The sequence below is a fragment of the Podarcis liolepis genome (genome assembly GCF_965112155.1).
Source record: "Podarcis liolepis genome assembly, chromosome: 9".
NCBI lineage: Eukaryota > Metazoa > Chordata > Lepidosauria > Squamata > Lacertidae > Podarcis > Podarcis liolepis.
The window spans coordinates 61867762-61882652 of NC_139564.1; positions in this window are offsets into that span (position 1 = coordinate 61867762).

Genomic DNA, 14891 nt, shown 5'->3' on the forward strand with positions numbered 1-14891 from the left:
CTCTGCCTAAAACTCCCCTCCTTGTCCCAAAATGTGCTTACTGTAACATCCACCAGCTAATATCAATAAATGAGTGGTTTGGACATTCTGATTCCTGTCCTCACATAAACCAGTTCAGTGATGATGATTTATTGAATTTACATACTGCCTATACCCGGGGGTCTCAGAGCGGTCCATGGAAAAGTTCACAACATATATAATCAGAATAAAAACAACAACCCAATAACACCCCCCCCGAAAAGAGCCACATTTTAAAAGGGTATAGGATGTCAAACAGATCAACCAAAGGCCTGGTTAAAAAGGAATGTTTTTGCCTGGCGCCTAAAGGTGTGTAATGAAGGCGCCCGGCAAACTTCCCTGGGGAGAGCATTCCACAGATGGGGAGCCACTGTAGAGAAGGCCCCGTTCTTGTGTTGCCACTGTCCGGACCTCTTGAGGAGGAGGCACACGAAGGAGGGCCTCAGAAGATGATCTCAGTCTCCAGGTAGGCTCTTTTTTTATTTTATTTTTTTTGCATTTTAAAATTTTATTAATTTCCCATCATCTATACATTATATCCGTATTTAGTACATCTCATACATTTTGAACTTCCTTCAACGTCATTGACATTCATTCGTATTTGTTTCTTTATAACACATTCCGATCATTCATATTGCCATTCTTTCCTCCCTTCGTACATTATTTCCATTAAGCAATACTTATTGATTTTTTACAGTGCCTCTTTAAATCCCGCTAGCGTTGTATTTACAAAACATTTATTCTCCAGATAACCCACAAATTTCCCCCAGTCTTCAATAAACTTTTGATCCTTAATATATCTAATTTTCCCTGTTAATTTGTCCAACTCGGCATATTCAGTCAATTTTAATCTTCAGGTAGGTTCATATGGAAAGAAGTGGTCCTTGAGTTACTGCGGTCCTGAGCCGTTTAAGGCTTTAGAATGATGGCATGGAAAACAACAGCAATGGGAATCTACTATCTTTGACTGGTGTTGAGATACTGAGGAGGCCTCTTGTAATCATGCCCTGCACTTTTACTTGAACAGAAACCCCAAACTCAACCAGTGTTGGGTGAAACGACCCCTTTGTGATTTGGAGTTACATCACCAAGAAAAATGTTCCCATTGGCACCAGTGGGAAGTTCCCACCCCCCTTAAGCTATCTGATCACTGGGATCAATTTTTAGTTCTGATCACATTGGGAAGGGAAGAGATAAACCTCCCCTCCATGCATAATGCATTCCCAATAGGAATCGCCCCTCTGTAAAATACATGTACAATGTGCAGTCGGGGCCTGATTTATGAGCCCAGTGGTATATTCTTGAACAAACATTCCTATGTTATCAATTTCAGAAACAGCCAAATTTTTAGTGTATATGCACCACACAAGTACAACTTTCTTCACCCGTGTGTGTCATGAACCAGGATGCACCCTTCTTTGACCAGCCAGTCTTATCACGTGTTTTGTTAGCAAACCAAGGAGACAGCAGGCATGAAGAAACCAAAAGCGGAAGCACCACAGTGTTCATCAGAGAAGCTAGTGTGTTGCAGCTCCTACCAGTCTCATTTTCTGTCCTTGCCGTTTACCAGGAACTGGTGCATTCTGAATGCTTAGTAATTCCAACCACCCAGACCACGTGGGTGCAGGGGGGGGGGAATGCAACAGTTTTAATTATGGACATATTACAATTTCAATGTCTCGCAGTCAGAGATGATTATACATCCTTCTTGACTCGAAGGATGGACAACATAATTAGAAGTTTTGCTGGTGTCACTAGTCATACACATGGCTTCATGTAGAACCATAGAGTTGGAAGGGACGACCCAGAAAGTCATCTAGTCCAATGCCCTGCAATGCAAGAATCTCAACACGCAGTCCTCCATCAAATTTGCTTAGCTTGGCAAATGTGCTAGCAGTTTTATTGCTGCACCGCTACGTTGGGCCATAGCAGGGCTGTTGCTTGAATGCAACTTGAATGCTTCCACCATCTTCCTGCTTCATCATAGCCACGGCTGCTATGGTTGCCAGCACAATGGGTTTTTTACTGACAAAGATCTCTATGGCAACAGCAGAAGCAATGAAATGAGGGAAGGGCAGGAATATTCAAACTGTTCCCTAGGGAGTCACCTTCATGTGATGACACTTTAGAGAGAAACTGTGATGGCCTGGGATTCAGACTTGGATGCTGAACCTGAGGGATCCCAGCCTGCACAGGATTCCCTGCCTCCAGAACCAGCTGAGCCGGGGCTGGGGCCTGAGCCTGAAGGGTCCTCACCTGTGCTGGATCCTCAGGTGCAGGCACCAGCTGAGTCTGCTCTGGTTCCTAAGGTGATGGAGGACCCATTGCCTGCAGGTGCTCCACTCTCAGCCCCGTCAGAGGAAGTTGAGGTTGCCTCTGGGTCCAGTAACCCTCCAGCCTCTCCTGAGCTGCAGAGGCTCAGGGCAGAGAGGCAGAGGGAACTAAGTTCCTGCAGGAGGAGTGCTCACCTCCAGGCCAGGAGAGGTGAGTCACCAGAGGATCAGGGCCGCCCTATGCCTTAGGGCAGATAAAAGCCGGCCAGCCCCAATCCCAAGTTGTGGGAGCAACATTGTTGGTTGCTAGTTCCTGCCTGCACCCTGTCCTGCTTTTCTGCCAGAGCTCCTGACCCACCCTGGCTCCCTTCTTGCATGCCTGTTCCTGACTTCACTCGACTCCCTGCCCTGCACCCAGCTTCAGTTACTATGGACTGCCTCCATGTGCACCTTGGACCTTGGACCGGACTTGGACCTCGCCTCTCTGGTAACCCACGGGACCAGCACAGAAACTGGAATGTCCACACTATTGTTCCAGATCCAAATACAACTGATGGAGGCGATTCTCACATGGTTCTTTTGCAAACCCAACCTTCACATTCCAACCTTCACATACTTTCCACAAACATACTGTTACTTGTTCTCCAACATTCTGGATTGGAAGACGCTGTCTAGGATTTAGGGAAGTGCAACTGGTTCCATCACACTGTGTGCTGAGCCGAGGGGGTGCTGCAGGGCACCACAACTGTGATCTTGTGAATTGAACAGAATGGAAGGCAAGGTGTGTATGGGAGTGAATTTTGGTCTTGCACAGGGCGCCTCTGAAATTTGAAATACCAAAGTCTGCTCCTGCCAGGACTAACTAGCTTGTCCCTCCTGAAATTCCTGTGCGGAAGTCCATTGCAGTGGTACCTCGGTTTACGTACTTAATCCGTTCCTGAAGTCCATTCTTAAACCAAATTCCTTCTTAAACTGAGGCCCGCTTTCCCTAATGAGGCCTCTCACTGCCAATGCCCTTCCACTATTCAGCTTCTGTTCATAGACCAAGGTAAAGTTTGCAAACCGGAACACTACTTCCGGTTTTGCGGCGCTCATAAACCAAATAGTTTGTAAACAGTCCTTTAGTGTGGTTTAACTTAATATGTAAAAGTTATTTATTATTTTATATTAAAATGGCAATTAATTTAAGCAAAACCTTTCTATAATTTCCAAAAAGTAAATGTCAGAATCGCAGGTTTGCTCTCTCCACCTTAAACGTGTACTACAGTGTTAGAATTCTTCATGTTTGTGTATGTGTGTGGCAGTTCGGATTATTTTCCTAAACAAAACCAGCAGTGTGCACACCTCCTAATTGGACCGGTGTTTAACAATTTTGAAATATTCACATCAGCACAGGAACTGTTCGAAGCTATGTGTAATGAAAACATGTTGCTATAGCTGTCCTGTCTTTAATACCCTAAATAGATCTTGTTTGCTAAATTCTTGTCAAATGGTGTCTAATTGTGAAGAGTATATTTTTAACACAGGCACAGCTTTGTACAGAACATTTCTGCATGAACTGTCCAGACTTCTACGTGAATATTGATCACAGCCTCAACATAAGCTGCCTGACAGCCTTCTGAAGGACCCTGTGGATCCTGCAGGTTTAGTTGCGTGGCGAGTTCCCCCCTCCCACCAGTAGAAATAAAGACACCGGACAACATTATTTAGGTTAATGATCGAAAATTGGCCACAACTTTATTGGTTACAGGTGATGAGCGGTATTGGCTTAGGCATTGGTCCTAATCAACTATCCGGCTTCAGTCTGTCTGTCTGAGAGGCCGGGAAGGGTTAACACCAGCAGGGGAAGCCCTGCTGATGCACATCAACTAGGCACTCCCTCAGGGTCACCGCTCGGGGGCGTGCCTTGGGCCCTGGCCTCCATAGGCTTCAGACGGAGCCACGCCCCCCAGAGTCCTTTACCGGACTACCCTTCACTATCCGGGGGAGATGATGGTGCTCCTCCCCCCATTCATCTACATAACAATACCACGACCAATGCCTAACCGCCACTCGAGCAAAGCTCGCCGCCAATACCCTCAGACCTGCAACCAATCCTTAATCCCCACAAAATGTCAGCCAGCCAGACATTGTTCCCCTCATTGGAAAGATATATGCCATCCCTGTGGTAGAGGGTCGCCTTGCTGAACTGAATGTTGGGGTGGGCAATAATCCGTCCCCCCAGTGTCCCCACTCTACGAGCCACCAAGTGTTCCAAGATCTTTCTGGACCCCAGCTGATCGGCGGCAAAAGAGGATGCTCCTCTGCCATGCTTGCCCTTAAATGGGGCAAGCCACCCCCCCCTGAGTCAGCTGATTGGCTGGCCAGGGAATGACGCGGCAGAGGATTCTCCGGGTCGCGCGGGGCTGGGAGTCAGCCACCGCGTGAATGTTGGGTGTGGGAAGCCCGCAACACCGCCTCCTCCCTAGGTTGGAAGTGGCTCTATCCCCGCATCCTCTTTGAACCAGTTTCTAAATGTTGTCTACCCTGTTTCTGAAGCAACATTCACACTTATGAACCAGTGTGTCAACAGGCCTATGCCAGGTACCCCACCCCCAACACCACACAGCAGCTTGCCCTGTACCCTGACTAATAATAATAATAATAATAATAATAATATTTTTTATTGATACCCCACTCATCTGGCTGGGTTTCCCCAGCCACTCTGGGCAGCTTCCAACAAAATATTAAGAATAATTAAAACATCAGTCATTAAAAACTTCCCTAAATAGGGCTGCCTTCAGATGTCTTCTAAAAGTCATGATCCACATATCGGTGAGAACTTTGGCAGCAACGGACATTTTGTTTGTATGAAAGACTTTACATTCTTCCATGCAATCTGGAAGGCCTGGTTCAAGCAGCAAGCATCTGTTAAAAATTGTGCTGAGCCACCCCCTGACCCTGAATCTTCCCAGGAGCAGGAGGACAGTATAGATTTGAAACAGTGGTTTGCAGAAGGGCACAGTTCAGAAGGTAGAAGCTGGGAAATACTGGATGTGGATCAGCTAGCAGAAGAAACACTAGAAGAGAGAGAGAGTTCACAGATTCACAGTCTCTGGATAGCATTCACTCCCCGTCTCCAAAGTCATGGAGAGCTCAGAAAGTATTAGAACAGAAAGCGCAGAGGCTACAAACTCAGATTACAAGATGTAGGAGTGATGTAGATTAATAGGGATGGAGCGGGGGAATGATCCTTAACTGGGAACACCACCATTTCTAGGAGATGTGTTTTTTGTTCTCACACTGTGATTATTAAAGATTCTAACTGGTAAGACGTTCCTTTTGTTTGATCTTTTGTTTACTACCACAGGGCACAGGAGAGGAAGCTGATTCCCCGAAGCCTGAGAGCATCACTCCTGAAGAGGGCTTTTTACAATATTTGACAATGGGTTAGCTAACCTGTGACCCTCAGATGTTATTGGACTCCAATTTCTGTCAGTGCCAGCCAGCATGGTCGTAATCAGAGATAGTGGGAAATGTAGGCCAACAACATTGGGGGGGGGGTGTCACAGGTTAGCCAGCCCCATTTTAGGAATATGCCTACAGAGATCATAACTTGGAGCCAAATGTTCATCAATTTTTTAGGGTACATCGTACTTCCCGGAGGCAGAAATATTTCCAAATAAATCACTATACTGTGTACCATTATCTTCCCTTTATTTCCATGACCTTTGGCAAAATTCTTTGGCAAAATTCTGCCCCCATTGTCTTCTTCCCAGAGTAATCACAGCTAACCAGGGATCACACCCTGAAATTGACAACATTACAATGTTATGTAACCACTCAGATTTAGCTGCATAGAGTGAAGGCAAAGAAACTGGACAGGTCACATGGGCCATCCTAGCCAATGAGGGATTATGGATTGGACAAATGAAGTCATTGAAGACAAACCGGGACTCATCCAGCAATTCTACTCGGGAAAACTGCTTTGCAAAAACATGCATATGTTAGGTCAAATTTGCAGGGAAAATGCTAATGAATTTTCACAATGACTTTCGAAAACTGATGTGGAAATGTGAACTGGAAAAGAAGAGACAAGAAGGGGGAAATCGAAATTGGCAGACTCACTCACCCCTAGTCAGGAAGGTTGGGGCTGCCTCATGACAGAGTGAGAATGGTGGGGCAGTGCCCCATTTGCCCCAATGTTCCCCAGAATGGAGATCTACAGGAATTCTTCTTGACTCGCAGACTCTGGTAACAGCACAGCTCACGTTCCTCTCTTCTCCTTTAAGTCATTCTGTCAATTCAATGTTATCTGCACAATCCTCTTGCCCACTGGTTTCCATTGTGAAAGTAAAAGCTCATCTGGATGCACGAAGGAACAAATATCCCCTGCTACCCTTTGTTTGAATCCTGATCTGTAGACTCTCAACCTTGCTAAATTCTTTGTGAAGCTGAATACTCTTGGCAAAAGAATGGGGCTTGAACAAAATTGTTCCCGTCTTCAAAAGAGTGCCAAATTGGACTCAGAAACGCTTTGATTAGATTGGATAAACGTTGTTAACAGAAAAAGAGTTGGAGCTTTAAAAAGATCACATGAGTGCGTGCTTCAGCCGATGCCCCTCCAATGCTTAATAGCTACTTGGGCACTGAGACTAAATGGTAGCTGCTGTCTATTGAATTTCTAATTGATGAAATATTGGAAATTAACTATCAGAGCTTACCTGCTAAATGCACTTATATGGATTTCCCAGTATAGTTGGCACTGTAGTGGGGGCGAAAGTTGTATGATTAAGTACCATTAAAAGCAGCCTAATAGAAATTATAACCCAGTTTATGTTCTGTCTGGGACAAACCGAAAGTGTTAAGTGACCACGAGGTGACTATGACCATGGTGTTGGGGGCAGGGAGAAAAGTTAACAGCCTTGCCTTTTTATTTAAATGGAAGGAAACTGCTTTGTCTCTCTTGACTGGCATGAAGTGAAAAACGCACTGTCACTCTCAGAATTCTCTGCAATGTTCAGAGGAGGAAAGGGGGCCTGTAATTTCATACCATGTAGCTGGAGCAGGTGGTCCCAATTTATGGAATCACATGTGTGTGTTTTTTGGTTTTTTGTTTTGACAAAGTAACAATAAAAAATAAATAAGAATAAAAATGTGCACCCCACCACCGAGACCATTCCATTGTAACTATCCAACCTCCCAAAATTTCAACACCTCTTGCGATGGTTTGACCCCTTTCTGTTTTAATGGTACCAATTCTAGAAACACCCTCCATATCTCCTCAGAATCATTTCTTCTGCATATTTCCCATCCTACCTTAATGGCACATGTTAATTTATTAATAGCTATATCCCACACCTCTTTATAAAGGGACGCGGGTGGCGCTGTGGGTTAAACCACAGAGCCTAGGACTTGCCGATCAGAAGGTCGGCGGTTCGAATCCCTGCGACGGGATGAGCTCCCGTTGCTCGGTCCCTGCTCCTGCCCACCTAGTAGTTCGAAAGCACATCAAAGTGCAAGTAGATAAATAGGTACTGCTCCGGTGGGAAGGTCAATGGCGTTTCCGTGCGCTGCTCTGGTTCGCCAGAAGCAGCTTAGTCATGCTGGCCATATGACCTGTACGCCGGCTCCCTCGGCCAATAAAGCGAGATCAGCGCCGCAACCCCAGAGTCGGTCACAACTGGACCTAATGGTCAGGGGTTCCTTTACCTTTACCCTTTACACCTCTTTATATCATTCTTCCATTTGATATTCTGCTTGCCCCTTCCACTTCCTAGCTATCATAATGCGTGCAGCTGTCAATAATTTTGTGAGCAAGTCCTTCATAGCCTGTGAACCCTCCACCACATCGTAAATTGATAATAATGCTACCTCTGGACTTTCGGCCAGCGTTACCCCAGTGATTTCTGTTATCTACTTAAACACCCTTTGCCAGAAAAATTGTACATATTTACACCCCCACCACATGTGAACATAATTCCCTGTTTCCTGGCACCCCCTCCAACATAACACCGGATATTCCTTGTTCATTTGATTTAATCTGACTGGCGTTAAATACCATCTCCAAACTAATTTATAATAATCTTCTTTTATTCATATAAACAGCATTTTCAACGTACGTTTCTCCCATAATTTCCCCACACCTCTTTTAATTGATCTTCTCGATCCTCCATTTCTACGGAATCACATTTGTGTACACCTATTTCCTCGGCTTAAGGAGCTGGCACACACCTCAGATTGTGGTCTGTAATGCCTTTCCCAGGTTTTCACAAAGAAAATGCTCAAGAATGTGCTTTTACTCAGAGGCCATTAACTTTTTATCTAATAGTCTTTGAACGAAGCTGGCGAACAGTCCCGTATTGATCAAAGCAGCTTCTACTAACACAGTGGTGTTTGTTAATTCTCCTTTTCTGTAACTGAAATTGATTCAGTCTGACACCAGGCAGCATTTACGCTTGTGTTTTGTGAACTGGGGCAGGAATTGTTTGACAGTTCCTTATATCTGCCTCTCTATTTTTATTTTTATTTAATCCTATGATTATAAGATGTGACTGCGGGCATGCGATATACATTTCACAGGCTGTTTGCCAGGAGCGCTGTTACAAGACACTCAACAAGGACAATGCGAGCAAGATTTGTTTGCTATTTTTAAATTGTTACTAAGATCTGCCTTTCTAGGTATCTTTCCAGGACTATAATTTATCTTTATGCAATCCTACGTCACTTTACCTAGGAGAAAGCACCACAGGACTTCTGAGTAGACATGGCTAAGCTTGCACTGTTAGCTGTCCTTTGCCTTTTGCATTGTTGTGCTGATGAACTAGCAGTTTTGTTTTGTCTACAGTGGTACCTCTGTTTATGAACTTAATCTGTTCCGGAAGTCTGTTCTTAAACCAAAGCCGTTCTTAAACTGAGGAGCGCTTTCCCTAATGAGGCCGTGCTTAAACTGAGGTAAAAGGTAGGGAGATGATCTATAATGAATTGAAAAAGGTATTTAAATATACCTTCTTGAAGAAACCAGAGGCCTTTCTCCTGGGAATAGTCGGCCAATTGGTGCCAAAGAAGGATAGAACTTTTTTTATGTACGCCACAACAGCGGCAAGAATACTCATCGCAAAGTATTGGAAGACACAAGACCTACCCACTCTGGAAGAATGGCAGATGAAGGTGATGGACTATATGGAATTGGCAGAAATGACTGGCAGAAACCGGGACCAGGGAGAGGAGTTGGTGGAAGAAGATTGGAAAAATTTTAAAGAATATCTACAGAAATACTGTAAAATTTATGAATGTTAAATGGACGTTGGATGGAAAATTAGCGGTACTGGTAAAAAGATTAATAAGAATATGTAAATATAGATGGATAATGTGGGAAAATGTATTTTAATATAGGTTAAGATCTTGAGTAAAGTTTAGGATAGAGGGTAAGGATTTGCTGAACTAAATATCTGAACTGGAATACAAAAAGGGAGGTGTGAGGAGGTCAAGAAACTAGTGATGAAGTATAGGTTATGAAAATTCTAATCCTTTTTCTGTTTTGTTTGTTGATTAATTGCTCAATAAATATTTTTTTTTTTAAAAAAAGGTAAAGGTACCCCTGCCCGTACGGGCCAGTTGTGTCCGACTCTAGGGTTGTGCGCCCATCTCACTTAAGAGGCCGGGGGCCAGCGCTGTCTAGAGACACTTCCGGGTCACATGGCCAGCGTGACAAAGCTGCTCTGGCGAGCCGGTACCAGCGCCACACACAGAAACGCCGTTTACCTCCCCGCTAGAAAGCGGTACTTATTTATCTACTTGCACTTTGACGTGCTTTCGAACTGCTAGGTGGGCAGAAGCTGGGACCGAACGACGGGAGCTCACCCCACCGCGGGGATTCGAACCGCCGACCATGCGATCGGCAAGCCCTAGGCGCTGAGGATTTACCCACAGCGCCACCCGCATCCCTAAACTGAGGTACCACTGTATTAATGTAGCATTTCTATTTGTAAGCTGTGCAGGGGTCAGCAAACTTTTTCAGCAGGGGACCAGTCCACTGTCCCTCAGACCTTGTGGGGGGCCAGACTATCTATCTATCTATCTATCTATCTATCTATCTATCTATCTATCTATCTATGGGATGAACAAATTCCTATGCCCCACAAATAACCCAGAGATGCCTTCTAAAGAAAAGTACAAATTCTGCTCATGTAAAAACACGCTGATTCCTGGACCGCCCGCAGGTTGGATTTAGAAAGCGATTGGGCCGGATCTGGCCCCCGGGCCTTAGTTTGCCTACCCATGGCTTAGAGCATTTGGGCAAAACCAACCGGACAGACTCACTAGATGTTGAATTTGAAGTTCTCAATGCATTTGCTCTAACTTCTATTGCCTCAGCAAAGACAATTACTACACGTGCTGGGAATGGTTGATGCCAAGTTTAAGGTAAATTTAAATGGATTCACATGTAAAAAAAAAATTCACTGCCACAACACGTGGAGTTGCTGCTAGATGCCTTGGTGTCTTTCACAATGGGATGAGGGAACTTGATGCAAGGAAGGGTTTATCAAAGGCTTGTAGGCAGCTGCACCCCAAATGACAAATATAGATGTGGATGGACCAGCAGCCTAGAACAACATTTTGTGGATCAGAAAATGTTGGGAGCCTATTTGTAAGGGAGACCTAAAACTGAACCTCAGTGATCAGTGGCAATATATTTCTGAGTAACAGTTGACAAAGAACATGATGTTCTCCCAGCAGGGATGGGAGAATATTTTAAAATTGCTTTCTCTCATTTACCCATTCTTAAATGTGGTCCTCCACATTTCCACGTCAGTCTGCTTTTTTTAAAAAGTCCTTCCAAAATACCATCAATATCTGAGTATGGATTTCTCCTAATACACACATTTTTTTTGTATGCAATTTTGCCCAATATACATGTTTTTGCACAGCAGTTTCCCCAAATGTAATGCATGTTTGTATGCTATTTTCAGTAATATATACCCACACATGCACATTTTGTATTTTTCTACACTTTGCTTGGCTGGAGAACTGCACTGCAAAATTTAGAGAAGTGCAAATTTTCAGAGGATGTGTTTTGCTCCACAGCTTTTCAGAAAGTGTGAACTAGGTAGGTGTCCCTGTAAATGCAAACTGCTGCCTCATCCTTAGCTGCAACTGGATGTATAGTTCTTCCCACAAAGATACGATCATCTGTCCGGGCTTTCCCCCCCACAACTATCAGGGGACCAGTTGTCTTCTTTAACACCCTTCGCCTATCTTGACCACAGGTTGACAGCACATGGTCAAAGAGACATCTTCAATGCAGTGGTCAGTACTGATTTCCAGGGTGAAACACTGTGCTAGAAACAACTTTAGTTGAGATATTAATTTCTGAGAAAGAAGACAGGGTTACGAATCGAAGAGGGTAAATAGTGGGAGTTTCTGTTGTAGCCTAGAATAGCAAGCTTTTGTCATGTTATACATCGAAAGAAAATTATATGAAAATGATGTACCGATGGTACCGGTGGTATTTAACTCCTAGCAAATTAGCAAAAATGGGACGCGGGTGGTGCTGTGGGTTAAACCACAGAGCCTAGGACTTGCCGATCAGAAGGTCGGCGATCAGACAGGGTGAGCTCCCGTTGTTTGGTCCCTGCTCCTGCCAATCTAGTAATTCAAAAGCATGTCCAAGTGCAAGTAGATAAATAGGTACCACTCCAGTGGGAAGGTAAACGGCATTTCCGTGTGCTGCTCTGGCTCAGACATGCTGGCCACATGACCCGGAAGCTGTACACCGGCTCCCTCTGCCAATAAAGCAAGATGAGTGTCGCAACCTCAGAGTCGGCCACGACTGGACCTAATGGTCAGGGGTCCCTTTACCTTTAAATTAGCAAAAATGTATTTTTAAAATGTATAAAACATGCTCATATGTATGCTGGGAATGTAAGGAAACGGAAGGCACCTTTTATCATATGTGGTAGAATTGTAAGGTGGTAAAAGGATTTTGGGAAATGATATATATTGAGGTTTTTTTTTTAAAAAAAAAATGTTTAAAATAACCTTTGTTAAAAAGCCTGAAGCCTTCCTTTTAGGAATTCTAGGGGCCCAAATCCCAAAGGAGCAGAAAACACTATTTATATATGCGACAATGGCTGCATGGTTGTTACTGGCCCAGAGATGGAAATAAGATACAGTCCCTACCAGAGAAGAATAACAGATGAAATTAATGGACTATGCTGAAATGGCTAAATTGAGCAAGAAGAGTAAGAAATCAGGAAGACCAAATTTTTAACAAGGAATGGGGAAAATTTATAACTTATCTTAAAGACCATTGTAAACAGTTAAAATCATTAGTAGGATTGGAATATCACTTGTAGTTTAAGGCTGAATTCTGGACATAATGGAGATGTAAAAGATTTGGATTGTCATAAAAGGGAGATGCGGGAGGAAAGGATTAATAATAGGACCCACAAAGGGGAGGATTCCAGGAGATTCCTTGGAGTCTTGTTTTTATGATTTATGTTTGATATATTTCTGTAAAATTCTAAGTTGCAAAACCAAATAAATAAATTTTAAAAAGAGAAAAGAATAGCAAGCTCTCTGTATGGTGAGCTGGTGAACAGAGAAAGAATAGCCAATGATCAATAATAATAATATTTTTATTATTATTTATATCCCGCCCTCCCCAGCCGAAGCCGGGCTCAGGGAGGCTAACAACATTAAAATAATACAACATCAAGAAAAAGACAAGTGGAGATCGCCAAGACCAGAATCAATTTCTGGACAATTGATAGTCCAATCCTATACATGTTTACTCAGAAGTATTCCCACTGTGTTCAAAGGGACCTGCTCCCTAATAAGCGTGTTTAGAATCGCAGCCTCAGAACACAGACACAAAAGTGGTACTGAGGAAGGAGTCAACATTTCTCATTTAAAAAAGCCATGGATTTCGTTTGGTAACAATTACACAAAGCAAACAATTAGCCACTTTGTATTGTTGGATTAGCAACCAATTAAACTTCATTAATGATTAACTCTCATGTTGTCAACACGCTAGGATGTAATAGCTGCTGGTTGTCCTGTAGCAATATCAAATGTCAAAGTGCAGTATCACTACGCAGTAGGAAACATCTCGGTGTTGGATGACTCAGGGATCTGGTGTCTGTACAGTGGTACCTCGGGTTAAGTACTTAATTCGTTCCAGAGGTCCGTTCTTAACCTGAAACTGTTCTTAACCTGAAGCACCAATTTAGCTAATGGGGCCTCCTGCTGCTGCCGTGCCGCTGGAGCACGATTTATGTTCTCATCCTGAAGCAAAGTTCTTAACCTGAGGTACTATTTCTGGGTTAGCAGAGTCTGTAACCTGAAGTGTGTGTAACCTGAAGCTTATTTAACCCGAGGTACCACTGTATCTGGAATGCTGGAAAACCTGTGACGACTGTGCTCATGTTTGTGTACAGATGCAAATCAAGAAATATTTCTCTCTCCAGTATAGAGAGAAAGGCATTACACAAGGTAGGGACGTCTGTGACGAGGTCAGTAGCATGTTTGATCAGTTTGCTGTCCATGTGCAAACTCTTATTTTATTTCTTGAATTTATATACCACCCTATACCCGGGGGTCCCAGGGCGGTTCACAGAACTGTTGATGGGAGACATAACCTTCCTGCTCTCTTCTTTCTTGATCTTTAAAACAGACTTGGACTAGGGAGATCTTTGAATAGAGGCCTGTCCTCTGCAAAGCAGGACACATGGCCACCCTAATTTGAAGCTTCCACAACTGTGATCCACCAAGCTGAAAACAGCCCATAAGGCTTACACTTTTTCCTTGTGCTGGACAACACACTCATTCTTTTTTTTAGCAGTTCTAGGCAGGCAGCAAAGAGAGGACGTTTACTGAGGTCCTCTTGGGCCACCATACTTGACTGGTCGGTTGCCATGTTGGCTCCATGGCTGACCAGCTGTGTAGGCCCAAATTCAGATATCTAACCTAAGAGCAACTATTTGTGTGAGCTGGTTGTGTGGAAGTTCCTTCTGAGGGGAATCACAGACTGCATTCCACTTCCCTTCTATTTCTAGGGCTCTCTCGCTCTCTCTTTTTATACTCTCAGGTCTTAAGTGATGTGGAAAAGAGGCTCCTGCTGGGATGCTAAATAGCATCTCAGCAGCTTGCCGCCTCTTGAAGCTAGAGGTGATGAGCTATTAGCATTTGCCTTCCGTTAGGATTAAAACTCAAAAGGTATAGCCAAAACAAACATTGTCAAATTGGCCTGTGATGAAAATTTCATAAACCCTTTCCTTTGAACCTTGCTCTCAAATTAAACTCTTCTTTATCCTTCCACGAGAGGTGGTCTGTGCAGGGAAGAGGTGATGAGCAGCCTCTCCTGTATATTTTCCCCAAAGCCAGGAGGAGGATGGAATTCATTGTGACTGTGCTTTATTCCAGCTGGGATTAAAAAAAGGGGGGGATTTAATTAATATGTATTATGCAATTCACAGCAAGATGGTAATGTGCCTGCTAAAAAGATAGAGGGGGGGAGAGAGGAAAGAAACTGTAGAGCTATAAACATGAAGTCATTCCCCTACCCCAGTAATCAATTTGTTGTTGTTTAGTCGTTTAGTTGTGTCCGACTCTTGGTGA